The sequence below is a fragment of the Gadus morhua genome, chromosome 23, assembly GCF_902167405.1.
Source record: "Gadus morhua chromosome 23, gadMor3.0, whole genome shotgun sequence".
NCBI lineage: Eukaryota > Metazoa > Chordata > Actinopteri > Gadiformes > Gadidae > Gadus > Gadus morhua.
The window spans coordinates 17,496,635-17,511,624 of record NC_044070.1 but is presented as its reverse complement, the minus strand read 5'-3'; positions in this window follow the sequence as shown (position 1 = coordinate 17,511,624).

Sequence of the window (14,990 nt, the reverse complement as noted above, 5' to 3'; positions counted from 1 at the left end):
CCTTAGAATAAGGTATTCAAATTTCAGGGCGGTAGGACCTTCCTATCTCAAAAACTGTTTTTCCACCACATTCTGAACCATTAGGTCTTGCAGGTAACACATCTGAGGGGCTTTGTCCTTTAGGCCGAAGCCCTAAAGGAAGTGATGCAATAGGTGACTGGGTCGACAACATTTAAGTATGCTTTACTTTGAGGTCTCATATATATCAAAGGGGGTCTCAAAGGACGCATACGCTTCAACCTGTGGCTCCAGCCCTACAGGAAATGACTCAGCAAGTGCTCCATCTCGTTGCACCTGCACCCAGCGGCTCACTTGCAAGATTTTGGCCTGAAGTTCTTCCCAGACCTACACCCTAGCCATCCAACACGCATATCTTAGAATCAGGCTTCTCTTTAATAATGACAAAAAGCTATTAGAGAAATACACATTCACTTTTTGTTATCTCATAAGCGGCGTGGTGCCGGCTCCTTTTGACCTTTTGACCCCAGACTTCAAAAACGTGGCCACAGGCCTGCTGTGACTACACACCTTAAGCCACAAATGTACACCTCCATCCCACAAAAAATGGGGACTAGAAACTAACCTCTGTCTTATGTACATTTACCGTACTGTGGGAGGTCACGCCCCTTTTCCGGCCTTTTCGAGATAGCTAGGGATGCTAAAATGTTTACACACATTTCCCGGGGCCCCGAGAACGACATATCCGAGATTTGGAGTTCTAGCCCTTAGAGAAAAAAAGTTTTCCCAAATGGACTGTCATTTGGACAAAGCCCCTCAGAAGTGTTACCTGCAAGACCTAATGGTTCAGAATGTGGTGGAAAAACAGTTTTTGAGATAGGAAGGTCCTACCGCCCTGAAATTTGAATACCTTATTCTAAGGCCTAACTGGGACCCCCGCACCGAAACTTGGCCCGGTCGGACCCCGAGGGCCGGAATGGGGGGCCCTTCCTGCCCTAAACTTGGCCCAGTCGGACCTTGAGTGCCGGAAGGGGGGGCCTGGACTTTCATAATCCTCGCTTGGTGACTGTAAAGGATGTTTGGTCGGATGTTATGACGAAGAATCATAATGTGAATGTGAATATTCTATAAATGTCTTGATATCATCTTTCGTCTCAACACTTCTGCTGCAGCCGCTTAAAGTCTCACTCCGAGAACCTTAAAATATGAATCAATTCATTAGAAGTATGAAAATATCTTCCCGGTTACGTAACGGAGCAAACAAGGTGTCCTTTGACATCTACGTTTCGAGGCGATTGCAACAGTGCCACACATGATCATATTTGAATATGTTTCGGGGTAGTAATTAGCTGTCGATTTTGGAGGCCTTTATCAATAATGACCAGCTATAGATTTGCTTCCCGATGGAGATTTTTGACAAATTACATGTTATTTAGCATCTACACGTTAAGCTGAGTCCAATGAGATCAAGCTCGCCCTCTTGCTACACCGAGATCATGTCCTAGACCTAGGTGTACCATGTAAAATACATGTTACCATTTTCTAGAGTGTCATGCTTGGTGTCATTGGACTCAACTCAACGTGTAGAGGCTAAATAACATGTCATTTGTCACAAATTTCTATCGGGAAGCAAATCAATAGCTGCTCATTATTGATTAAGGCCTCCAATTTCGACAGCTAATTACTACCATTAAACATGTTCGAATATGCTCATGTGTGGCACCGTTGCAATCGCCTGGAAGCGTAGATGTTGAAGGACACCTTGTTCTCCCTCTTACGTCACCGGGAAGATATTTACATGCTTTTGATTGACTAATGAATTGATTCAGCTATTCCCCCAGAAGTCTGGGGTCAAAAGGTCAAAAGGAGCCGGCACCACGCCGCTTATGAGTCAAAAGTTAATGTGTATTTCTCTCATACATTTTGTCATTATTAAAGAGAGGCCTGATTCTCAGATATGCAGGTTGGATGGCTACGGTGTAGGTCTGGGAATAACTTCAGGCCAAAATCTTGCAAGCGAGCCGCTGGGTGCAGGTGCAACGAGATGGAGCACTTGCTGAGTCATTTCCTGTAGGACCGGAGCCACAGGTTGAAGCGTATGCGTCCTTTGAGACCCCCTTTGATATATAAGAGACCTCAAAGTAAAGCTTACTTAAATGTCGTCGACCCAGTCACCTATTGCATCACTTCCTTTAGGGCTTCGGCCTCCTAATTGATCATTGTAGTATAATTGAATGCCCTCTTTCATATATATGATACCTCCACCACTGGGACGTGGCAACAATTCTCCAAATCCATATGGGGAGGGGGGGGTGATGCTTGTGGACAGTAGGGTTGTACACTAGACATAAATAGGAAGAAAACTCAGGAGAAGGAACGACCTCTCATAAATATTTATTTAATAAATAAAACAAATAACCCTGCCTCGTTAAATCAATGAGCTTGGTGTTTTGCTTTCAAAAATAGGTTATAGAAGAAGTCTAAACTGCAGAAAATAAAAACATCCAAGCTGCCTTTTAAGGATACCTTGGAATATCCGTCTATTTTTTAACCATCGGACACTAGTTTACGACAAAAACAACACAAATCACGGCAGCTCATTTGCCGCGTGGTTTTTAGAGCCATGTAAGGTTAGAGGGGCTGGTGGATAGCAACCACCATAGCAACCATGACGGTCAAGTGACTGGATTCAGCCCCGTTGAAAAAAATAGAATACCACCCTCAGGAGATTAATGATATTTAAATGATTATGACCATGAAGTCTTTATTTGCATGGGTTTACATTTCGTTCTGTGTAGCATGGAAAAATCGGAGAAACACTCCCATTCGGAATGCATTGGTTTACATTTCTTTCTTTGGAGCACAGTTATTTTTATTTATTTTCAGTTTTTGAGGAGGTGCTTCAAAGATGCTAATTTTTCTGCAATAATCCAAAATCAAATGGAAAAACCCGTTAGCTTTTTGTCAAGGGAACCCAGGGCGACGCTCACTTCCGGGTTGGCCAACACACGTCATCCCTCCACCACTATACTGTAATAACGCATGTTGAAGTTGAATGATGATGAATTAATTTATTCTTTATTCTGCCTTAGTATTTATTTATTTGGCAGCGAAATGCAGTGTGTGTGTGTGTGTGTGTGTGTGTGTGTGTGTGTGTGTGTGTGTGTGTGTGTGTGTGTGTGTGTGTGTGTGTGTGTGTGTGTGTGTGTGTGTGTGTGTGTATAACACGCTATTTTATGTTGAAATGCGACGTAATCCAGTGTTCACGAAAACGTACGTGTTTCTGACTGAGGATTATTCAAGGGAAAAGTACATTTCTCGCTAGAAATGTCATTAGAAACACGTTAAATGGTGAATCTGTCCTAAAATATTGCATCTCCCATTCAGTTAATGCTGGGTTTTTCGTATCATATGCACGCGAAATGGACGTATCCGCCCTCCGCAGTAGTTAATGCTGGGTTTTGCGTATCGTATGCACACGAAATGGTCATTTGGCGTATGTAGGCTACTGCACGCATCTTGAAAGTGTCAAACCGTGCGATCTGTGCGCATATTGGTGAGACTGGAAAAGCTGTCATATTCTTAGTTATCACAGACAATTTTTAACAATAAATGTTCTGTACGGAGCTCCTTAAGGGACAATAGGGAGAAAGCTCCCGGACAGAACCTTAGATGGAAGTCGTGCTTAGTGACAAATCACGACAAATACTTCCAATTGATATGCATGAGTTTGAAAATTTTGCTTTTTGACACGAACATTTAGAAAATACGTGTACCTGATCACGTTTCAATAGATTAAATAACGTGACAGTGTCACCTATTTTCGTGAGCCCGGGATGCCTGTACGCCGGCCATTATCGCCCGATGAAATATTCTTCGTCATATCTATCGAACCAAACATCCTTCACATTCGCCGAACGACGATTATGAAAGTAAAATGCACATTTCTCGCTAAAAATGTTTACATAAACACTTTTAATGGTGTAACTATTCTAAAATATCATATTTTCCACCCAGGATAAAAAGTATGTCCGCCATTTTCACAGAAGAATATCCTAAAAAACTATCCAATAGGAAAGATGCTCACATCGTCTATTAGAGACGTAGTGAGGCACCCCCCATTCCGTATGCAGAAGACGCCGAAGGGTACCTTTACCGTCACCGACCGAATAAAAAGGGTACCTTTCCCGTCAGTCACCGACGCTAAAGGGCCTTTGCCAACAGTCGGTATTTGACGTTCTCGGAGTGAGACTGTGTTGTCCTATCTGGATGCTAAAACACACACATCCCCCTGGGACAGTAAAGATTTGTGAACTTGAACAAAATAAAGTTTGTAAAACCAACATCCCACTTGCTGAAATGAAATAACAGCGGCCTGTAGAACAACACCCCTCTGTGTGTGAGAGAGAGAAAGGCTTTCTGGGCTAGACACATTCTTAGGCTGTGTTCTTCTAATTCCTCGCTTGACCCCTGCTACCGTCCTCTGCGAGCCCCGAGGCGCTGCTCCATAAATACAGTAATTACTTGTACACAGGAAGATGAATGTGCTGATGTAACCTCAGCCTACTACAAGAGAAGTCGTGTCGAATGGATCTCTGCCAAGGAGGACCTGAGAACTGGGACATTAGCTGCTTTCTATTTTATTATTTCCCAGTAGAGCCAACAAACAAACAAAATTATGCTCATATTTGATCTGGCATAAACTCAATGTATGTCTCTGTATCATTCTCCCCTCTGCTGTTATTGCCCTTACAATGCTTACATTTTATATTTGTATTCAAACTGCATCTCTGTTGCATCCTAAGGAAATCCTGTTATGCAATTCGAGAAAATGATCTGAACGAAACATAACCGTTGCATCCCTTGGTATTAATGAAGCTGTGATGACCACTAAGGAACTCTCCTCTGCATGTCTGTGATGTACTTTAAAGAGCAGCTGGTTATCAGTGTTAGCTGTGACATGCTAGGTGCTGTACATCCTACCACGATGTCTATTGGTCATATTCAGGTTCACACAAAGCTAAATCTCACTGTGTGGCCAACTGGGCAGGATGCTACTCAAGAATATCATAAATAAAGAAGTGTTACCAAATTCATAATTTATAAAGCTTTTTTCCTTCATGAATTCCTATAGCTATTCTTAATAAGTATGAAATGTATCATAACAACACAATAATTATTTATAAGAATCAATATGTATAAAGCACAAGTTGATAATTAATAAACTACTCCCATAGTGTTATAATGCTTAGGCCAAAGTTCTCGTAACGTTCGAGTTCATGTGTGTTTTAATTTGTGAATAGTAGCAGTTGAAAAGTTAATTGGCATATCATCAGGTCTGTCTGATGATTTGTAAATACCTGTACTACCCATGTATTGCTACATTATTAATAAGTGTTAACAAAACATTCACACACAGCGTATCATTTATACGTATTATTCTCAGTCATTATCTAATTTATATTTTATAAGTTATTATTCATTGCTTGATAATGAGTTTTCATGCAGGAACAATGCTTTACAAATCCTGAGTTCACTATTAGTTCACTTATTACTACTTCATTAATGCTGCAGTCGCCCTTGATCCCCGCTGATTTCTTGCTGAATCCTAGCTGAAGGAGACTGCTCCTGATTCCTAGCTCATTCCTAGCTGATTCCTAACTGATGGAGACTGCTCCTGATTCCTAGCTCATTCCTAGCTGATTCCTAACTGATGGAAACTGCTCCTGATTCCTAGCTCATTCCTAGCTGATTCCTAGCTGAAGGAGACTGCTCCCTATTCCTAGCTCATTCCTAGCTGATTCCTAAATGATGGAGACTGCTCCTGATTCCTAGCTCATTCCTAGCTGATTCCTAACTGATGGAGACTGCTCCTGATTCCTAGCTCATTCCTAGCTGATTCCTAGCTGAAGGAGACTGCTCCCTATTCCTAGCTCATTCCTAGCTGATTCCTAAATGATGGAGACTGCTCCTGATTCCTAGCTCATTCCTAGCTGATACCTAACTGATGGAGACTGCTCCTGATTCCTAGCTCATTCCTAGCTGATTCCTAACTGATGGAGACTGCTCCTGATTCCTAGCTCATTCCTAGCTGATTCCTAACTGATGGAGACTGCTCCTGATTCCTAGCTCATTCCTAGCTGATTCCTAACTGATGGAGACTGCTCCTGATTCCTAGCTCATTCCTAGCTGATTCCTAGCTGAAGGAGACTGCTCCTGATTCCTAGCTCATTCCTAGCTGATTCCTAACTGATGGAGACTGCTCCTGATTCCTAGCTCATTCCTAGCTGATTCCTAAATGATGGAGACTGCTCCTGATTCCTAGCTCATTCCTAGCTGATTCCTAACTGATGGAGACTGCTCCTGATTCCTAGCTCATTCCTAGCTGATTCCTAAATGATGGAGACTGCTCCTGATTCCTAGCTCATTCCTAGCTGATTCCTAACTGATGGAGACTGCTCCTGATTCCTAGCTCATTCCTAGCTGATTCCTAAATGATGGAGACTGCTCCTGATTCCTAGCTCGTTCCTAGCTGATTCCTAACTGATGGAGACTGCTCCTGATTCCTGTGTGATTCCTAACTGATTCCTAGCGGATTGAGACTGCTCCTGATTCCTAATTGATCCCTAGCTGACTCCCATCTGATTCCAGCTGATGGAGGCACCATTTGAATCAAAGCCAGTGTAGCTGCGTGCTTTGCATTTCACCTGAAGATGTTCCAGTCAAATTTCAGAAAACCTCTTTTTATCTTGTAATTCCAATGAATTTATATTGAAACCGAAAAAAAATAGCATTTTATTTTATAATGTTTTCTTAGATTGAAATTGCATTTTAGTACAAAGCATTTCTTCGTTGTGGTTTTGGTTTGCGCAAATGAGCAGGGTTGTGTGCTGGGCAGGTTTTCCTCGGCATAGGCATTCCGCGTACATAATAGGTTACCCGGTAGAGTGTACTCTGCTTTCCTCCATTCTGCAAAAAAGGGTCCCACCCCCCCACCCCTACCCCCAACCCACTGTCTGCTCTGGTGTGGCACTAACTGCTAGAACAAAGTTCTGCATGAATTTTTTTATCTTGTGCTTCCAGCTCTGTAATCCCCGCCATACACTGAACCTTTTCAGACATGAATACACGTAGCAAATACTAATCCAAGGCACTGGACTGTAACGGGCGCACACACGAGCACGCACACACGAGCAAACACAAGCACGCACGCGCACGAGCACACGCACCTACAAGCATGCACACACACGAGCACGCACACACACACACCCGAGCATGCATGAGCACGTACACTCACACACACAGGCACAAACATGCACGCACACGCACAAGCAACCTTTGTTGCCTTCTACAGAGACTTTAACTTCAGTTAGGGTTTTGCAGGTTTTTTAAATGTTTTTATTTGCAATTATTTTCCTCTTTCTTGATGTTTGTTTTGCCCTGACTCCATTCTCCATGTATCCCTGGTAACCAGCTTCTCTGTCTTTCTCTCTACTCCCCCCTCTCTCTCTCTCTCTCTCTCTCTCTCTCTCTCTCTCTCTCTCTCTCTCTCTCTCTCTCTCTCTCTCTCTCTCTCTGTGTCTCTCTCCTCCATCCCTCTCTCTTCTCTCACCTCTCTCTGTCCTTCTTCCTCCCTCCCCCTTCGCTCCGTCTCTCTCTCTCCCTCTCCCTCTCTTCTCTCTCTCTCTCTCTCTCTCTCTCTCTCTCTCTCTCTCTCTCTACTCCCCCCTCTCTCTCTCTCTCTCTCTTTCTCTCTCTCTCTCTCTCTCTCTCTCTCTCTCTCTCTCTCTCTCTCTCTCTCTCTCTCTCTCTCTCTCCCTCGCTCCCCCTTCTCTCTCCCCCTTCCCTCTCTCTCTGTCTCCGTCTCTCCCTCACTCCCCCTTCACCCTCTCCCCCTCCTCTGCTCCAGAGACGCGGGGGTCAAGAGGGTCAGGAGGAGAGGAGAGCTCATAATCCTCCATATTAAAGCAGCGTTGGCTGCTAATGCAGATCAAACAGCCGCTGTCCCACTCCGAGTGGCGGCCCACTGCTGCCCACAGCCAGCAGCCATACAGGCTGAGCAGCCGTCACTCAGGACGAGGGAGTTGAACAGCAGTAGTGTTGGAACGCGGCCGACGGCTCTTATCTGATGCTGTGGCGGACGGAGGAACGCTCCACACAGCCTGCTCTCACAGTGATCTGATAAAAAGGATACAGAGAGAGGAGAACGGGCAGCACACACACACACACACACACACACACACACACACACACACACACACACACACACACACACACACACACACACACACACACACACACACACACCACTCGAGGCCTAAAACAAAGGACAACTCCTCCAGCCTAGTCTCCATCCAAATCTACACCTTAAAGAATAACATTTTTTACATTACTTTTTGTCTTCAGGGACATTTGCAGAGACTTTGAGGTAAACATCCAGAGTGTGATATTTACATATGCGGGGTATGATACTTTATTATGCAGGGAATGATATTTAAAAATGGAGGGTCTGATATTGAGTGCTTTGTGTTTGGTGCTAATTCTTTATTCGAACGTCTCCACTGGCTCACCTCACTGGGAGCGTTTTCTCTCACTCTCTCTCTCTCTCTCTCTCTCTCTCTCTCTCTCTCTCTCTCTCTCTCTCTCTCTCTCTCTCTCTCTCTCTCGCTCTCTGTCTCTCTCTCTCTGGTCTGTCTCTCACTCTGTGTTTTTTGTGTGTGCGTGTGTGTACTTGTCTGTTCAAGCATGCACGTTTGTGTTTTGAGTGTGTTTGTGTGTGTGCGTGTGTGTGCATGTCTGTTCAAGCATGCCCGTGCTTGTGTGTTTTGTGTGTGTGTGCGTGTGTGTGTTTGGTTGGCACTGCCAACAACTTGCATATTGGGGGAATTTCACCAGTGTGGAACCCACAATCGTCATTCAGATTGTTCCCCCAGAAGTGTGAATCTGTGATAAAATATGTATCATACACGTAACACTTATATAACGCCATGGTAATGTTAGATTTCAGCTTATTTCTAAACTGTTCGGACAGACTCTGCGTTGTGTATTTTCAGTCGTAGTAGTAATTCTTGAAGTCGAAATCAAAGCAGCTTGACAGGTTGGATTAGAGGGTTGAATAGATGGTTTATTTTCCAGGAATACAGCGAGATACAGACTTAGGTTGAATAATCTATAGTGGACACGGTGGTCGATGACTTATTCCTTGGCTGTCGAACCCTCTTCTCGTCGAACCAAAGGGTTGGGGCGAGTATTATACAAAAAGGGGATATATGAATAACAAGAGAACAGACGCACCCTCAGCATTGATAAGGTATCTAGCCCTGGCTATGTCCCAGAGGACCAGGTCGGTTCAACCTTGTTGAACATAACAATGGCAGAATGTTGGGGATAACACCTTGTATCAGTATGAGAGGCCCTTGCCTGTTCCTAGACTAGAAATGTGAACAACAGAGAGACACTAAAATACACCAACATTTTACAGTAACAAAAGCTAATGTGGCGCCCTGCACTTCTATGAGAACAAATCAAATCAAAACACTACAGAAAGATTCGCTTTGTTTCTTAACAGATTGAGATGAACGAATGAATAAAGAGATTGAAGAGTGGACGCATGAATGAGCCTAGGAGAGGGGGAGAGGGGGAGAGAGGGAGAGAAGGAGAGCGGAGAGAGGGAAAGGAGAGAGAGATAGAGAGGGGAGAGAGAGAGAGAAGAGAGACAAGGCAAAAAGCAGCCATATGAAAGGAAGGAACCTCATTCATCTTGGTCGTCCGTAACGTCGGCACATCATTACATGATGATGTGTGATGCAGGCTATATTTTTGCGTATGCGCAACCCCCCCCCCCCCCCCCCCACCCCCACCCCCCACATACACACACACACACACACACGCACACACTCCACCACTCTCTAGCATTCCCTCTCTCCCTTTGCACACACACACACACACACACACACACACGCACACACACACACACACACACACACACACACACACACACACACACACACACACACACACACACACACACACACACACACCCAAACACACACGCACACACACACACATACACACAAACACTACCACACACACACATACACGGACACACTTAAGAAGAAAAAGTACACAAAGATAAACATGTATGGTATCCTATATACAGTTTATGCACTGTTCTTGAAAAAATATCCACACACTTTGATCAGTCATTGTATGTCTGTATCAATCGTTTTCCCCCAATGCACCAGTCATAGATCCTTGTCAAACAATACATAGAGAGCTTTAGAATGATTACACCAACTCAACCGGAATCCCTCTCCTCTGGTAAGGATTTGCACTTTCACAAGATCCCTAGTCTCTCTGTATACACCACACCTCAACCCTACGACAAGATAAGCAACGTTGCATATGAAATGCGCCACACACCTTAGCGTTATGCTATATGTGTCCGCGAAGCCTAACCCTCCCTTAGCAACATTAGCACTGCCACACACCGTAGCGTAAGCGTAGCCTCTTGCCGTTGCCGTAGTTTCCTCGTGATGTTTAAGTACCCACTGAATAGGACTTGAATTCTGAGCAGAGCAAAACGTTCCTAAACTGGTTGGAGGAGACCAACAAAACCAGAAATACACTGTTATTTTAGAACCAGGGACAAACAGCCTAGCTATGCATAGCATGGAGGGGGTCCCAGGAGCCACGTCCCCCCCCCCCCCCCCCCCCCCCCCCCAGACAGCTCAGCCAAGCACTCAGCCACACTCGCATTCTTCAAAGCGTTCTAAATTGTTCTGCAGAATATGCAAATAAATGTGCCTCATATTTGGTGATTCATTGGAGCAGTTGGCAAGATTCAAGACTTTCCACAAATATGAAGATACGTGTGATTGTGATCGCAGGAAGTCACCATTTGTTTATTGTACGCTGTGCGTCTGGGAGGGAACCAGCCAGCCATTCATCTGCGTACAGACTGGCCAGTGGCCAGTGATGGGTATCAACTCCACCCTGTAGAACACGTCTCACACGCAGTGTGTTATTGCTCTCTGCAGCCCGAGCGCTCGCACTTCTCTCTGTGTGCGCTTATTAAACGCTGGACTTGATTCTTCATCAGTGTGACTGCCGTCACAGTAGCTGGTGGAGATTGAAATGTATTGTGACCATATCTCACTGCAGCTGAACCAGCAAATGCATACACACAATAGAGATATGCATTTGTACGCACACATTCACACACCGTACGCCACACACATGTACGCACACACACACACACACACCACAAGCATGCACACACTCACACAACATAGGCACACACACACACACTCGCGCACACACACACACACACACACACACACACACACACACACACACACACACACACACACACACACACACACACACACACACAGGTAAACAGGCAACACAGTGCGACAGTTGGAGACTAAATAATATAAAGGACAGAATATGCTAAAATGAATAAGTATGTGAGTATGCAAGTGTGTGCGTGTGCGTATGTAGGGCGGGGCTACTAGAGAGTGATATGTGGAGAAGGATATTGTCTGTCAGCGAGAACCATCACTCCTTCTGCTGCATTGAGTTGCAGGGCTGGTCCTCGCATCTTCCTCCTCCTCTTCATCATGTAGATGTTGCTGTTAGGTGACACAACGTGAACAAAGGACAACGCGTCTGTGCAGTTTGCCTCAACAGTGTTCAAATGTCTGGATTTCCACATTGCGTGTGGCTCTCTTTACCGTCAGACTAAAGAGAAGTCCTGTCCTGATGGGTGATGTCAGAGAGCCTAGCCCCCCCTTGGAGCTGAGAACAACATTCAACGAGAAATCATTTATTCCGCTGTCGGACCGTTTGAGAGAGAGGGTTAGCAACGTTTTTTCCTCGTGTTCTGCTGTGGTAGTGCTTATGTTTTAGCATACTGTAAAAGCGCATGTAACAGACGTGTTGCGTGTGTGTCGACTGACACAGGGACATGGTGATGTATCAAGGGCCCCGGTGGTTAGGGCCCCTAGCAGAGAGCATTCGGAGCTTGGGGCAAGTATCGTTTCAATGACCTCCTACCTTGGAGCAACACAAGAGCTGAATGGATTTCTTTTTACCTAGTCAGCTGATTCACTCATGTTTTCCTGATTATATAAGATTATATGAGTGCTTATAGGAATGCTTTTGTACTCCTGATATCGCAAATCAACTCCTGCCCGATCGATTCACAACGGTATATTTAGTGCAGCCCTCATATGATGTCTCATCTGTTAATCGTTTCTTCACCAGTCACGATGAAAAAGAAGCGGATTGAACAAAAGGAGACGGTTGTTGGCTGTCCATACAGAAGAGAGGTTACCCGTTCATGTTCACAGAGGAAATTTAATCGCTGGGCTTTGAAGAGATTGACAGGAGTTAATGGAGTTTGTCTCCTTTAAAGATCTTGGTCTGCATCCGTTAATTATGACTATTTATATGTTGCTCCAGACTGGAGCCTCCAGTACTGTAAACTTTAGTCCTGAAGATAATTAACCTGTGGTCTGAATCAGAACAATTCCTCTTGCAGAAAGGTAGAACAAAGAGCAGTTCACGCCCGTTAAGAACAACCAGCAGAAAGGAGTCAAATAAAAAGCCAGCCCATATAACCACTTATAAAAACCGCAAAGGAAAACAGAAAATACATTTTGTTGAATTGTTTTCACCGCAATTGCATTTGATTTAATGAATTCCGTTTTTTTTTGTCTCTTGAGGAAAGCAACACAAGCCAGGCATGAAGCAGGGAACCCAGCCTGAATGGAGGTCACCACCGAACACATTCAAACCAAACAACAATTAGCGGTATCCAGGAGACCGTCAGAGCAGGATGGCCTGGGCTGATCTCTGCTGGTTGGGCTGTCAGCCGCGCGTTCAGGGGATTCTCTGTCACTCCCCGCTTTGATCGGCCAATTAGGTGTGTTTAGAGCTGGTAAACATGTAACCGCTGTGGTAATGAGTCCTCCTATACGCTTTCCCTCTCCTCTAACGCTATGCGCCCAAACTCTCGTCTGGATTTGAATCAGCATTCTAAACAGGAGGCGACCATGTGTGACCTGCGGCCGAGGACAACGCACTGTTTAGTTGGGCTTCTTTTGTTGGTTTGGCAAGACAACAAACACACACACACACACACACACACACACACACACACACACACACACACACACACACACACACACACACACACACACAAACACACACGTAAGTGAACACACACATGCAGGCAGGCATGCACACACGCGCCCACTCACACATTTTGTTGATGATATAAACTAAACGTCTGTCCTCTGCCTCTGACAGACTGATGTCTGTACCGTAGTGTACACAGTGAGCCGCAGAGAGGCTAACTAGCTATGCTTCCCCCTCCTCTCCCTGAGCATGTCGTCTGGCTCTTGGATGAAATTGGCGGTTTGAAACAGAATAAAACACTCTTTTAAAATGTCTGCCAGCGTTCAACTTTCTTTATTTGACAAGTTGATTAACTTCTGCCTGAAATATTATTTCCATTGCATTCAATTTCATTGAAGTCGTTTAATCATCAACTAAATATTTAATAGTCACCGCACTCACCGGTGGCCTACATCACGTGGTCTTCATCACGTTGTCCTCATCACTCGTTCCTCATCAGGACTTTGTGGAATGAAGCGAGGCGAGGGGATTCTGGGCCGTAGACCTCAACCTCGACAGCAAGGATAACAGCGGCTAACCACACACACACACACCGCATACACACTGATCCAACTTAAATTATCGGTTCCTTAATCATGGTTCTGTTATAAAACAGTGTGTCATGTGTGCATTATGTTTGCATTTGTCAGATTTGTTTGGCTAGTTACTCTAAATGCTTGGCTGGTTATTATCAATGTTTGGCTAGTTCCTCTCAATGTTTGGCTCGTTACTCTCAATGTTTGGCTAGTTACTCACAATGTTTGGCTAGTTACTCTCAATGTTTGGCTGGTTACTCTCAATGTTTGGCTAGTTAATCTCAATGCTTGTGTAGCAATGTAGAAGCATTTCTAAACGGTGTTGAACATAGTGCTCTTGAACACAGCATGAAAATGGCCCAGTCCCCTAATCAAGCACCTTGTATAAAGCAGGTGTGATGTGCCTCAGTATGGCTTTGTCTCTGCTGTGGCTGGTGACCATCTTTAGGATATCCCCCCAGTGACCGAGTGACTTTCATGCTTGCCCCCAAACCCGTGGTGGTGAGTGGTGAGTAGTTTCCAGGCCACACCAATTGATCTACGTATGCAGCATAGTGAACCGTACTTAATTATATTTTCCTCCATTTTGTAGGTTCACTTGCTGCTGTTTTGCTCTGTTTTGCTTTGCCTTATTGTTTTGTTTTGAGTATTTATCGAACCAACTGGGGGTTAAATGTTTGTTTTTGATTGTTTTCATAGTTATTGTTTATTTAGGCTGGAGCTGGGTGCCAAACTGTAAGGAGGCTAGGCACCCCTGGTGAGGTCCCGTCACTTGCATGTCAATTAAAGCACATGTGAATCAAACTATTTTTTCCACCAGCTTTAGTGTGTAGTGACTGTTGATGTGAGACACTTGTGGTGAGTGGTAGCACTCCTCGGCGTAGTTTGCCTCTCAGCAGTTGGCCTGGGCTTTAGTTTTGTTTAAGTCTGGTTGGATTTGTTTAAGTTTGGGACTGCTATTTTAGATATTGTGACTTTTAGACATTCTATATAATGAGTTTTAGCTGTATGTAATAAAGATTTGGTTTATTTTGAATCCCTGTCTCTGTCTATCAGTTAAACGACTCTGTTTGCCTTATCAGCATTGTTAATATTATTTAACATAAAAGTTACGTCTCTTTTATTATACTTTATTTCCAGGGGTGTAATTCCCCTGGTGGCGGTCCTCCTTCCCCCCTAGACTTTATCCCATCCTCATCGCCCCACTCGCTACACTTGGCTGGTTATTATCAATGTTTGGCTAGTTACTCTCAATGTTTGGCTAGTTCTCTCACTCTCAGTACCACAAATGATCCTGAGCACCAGAAATCG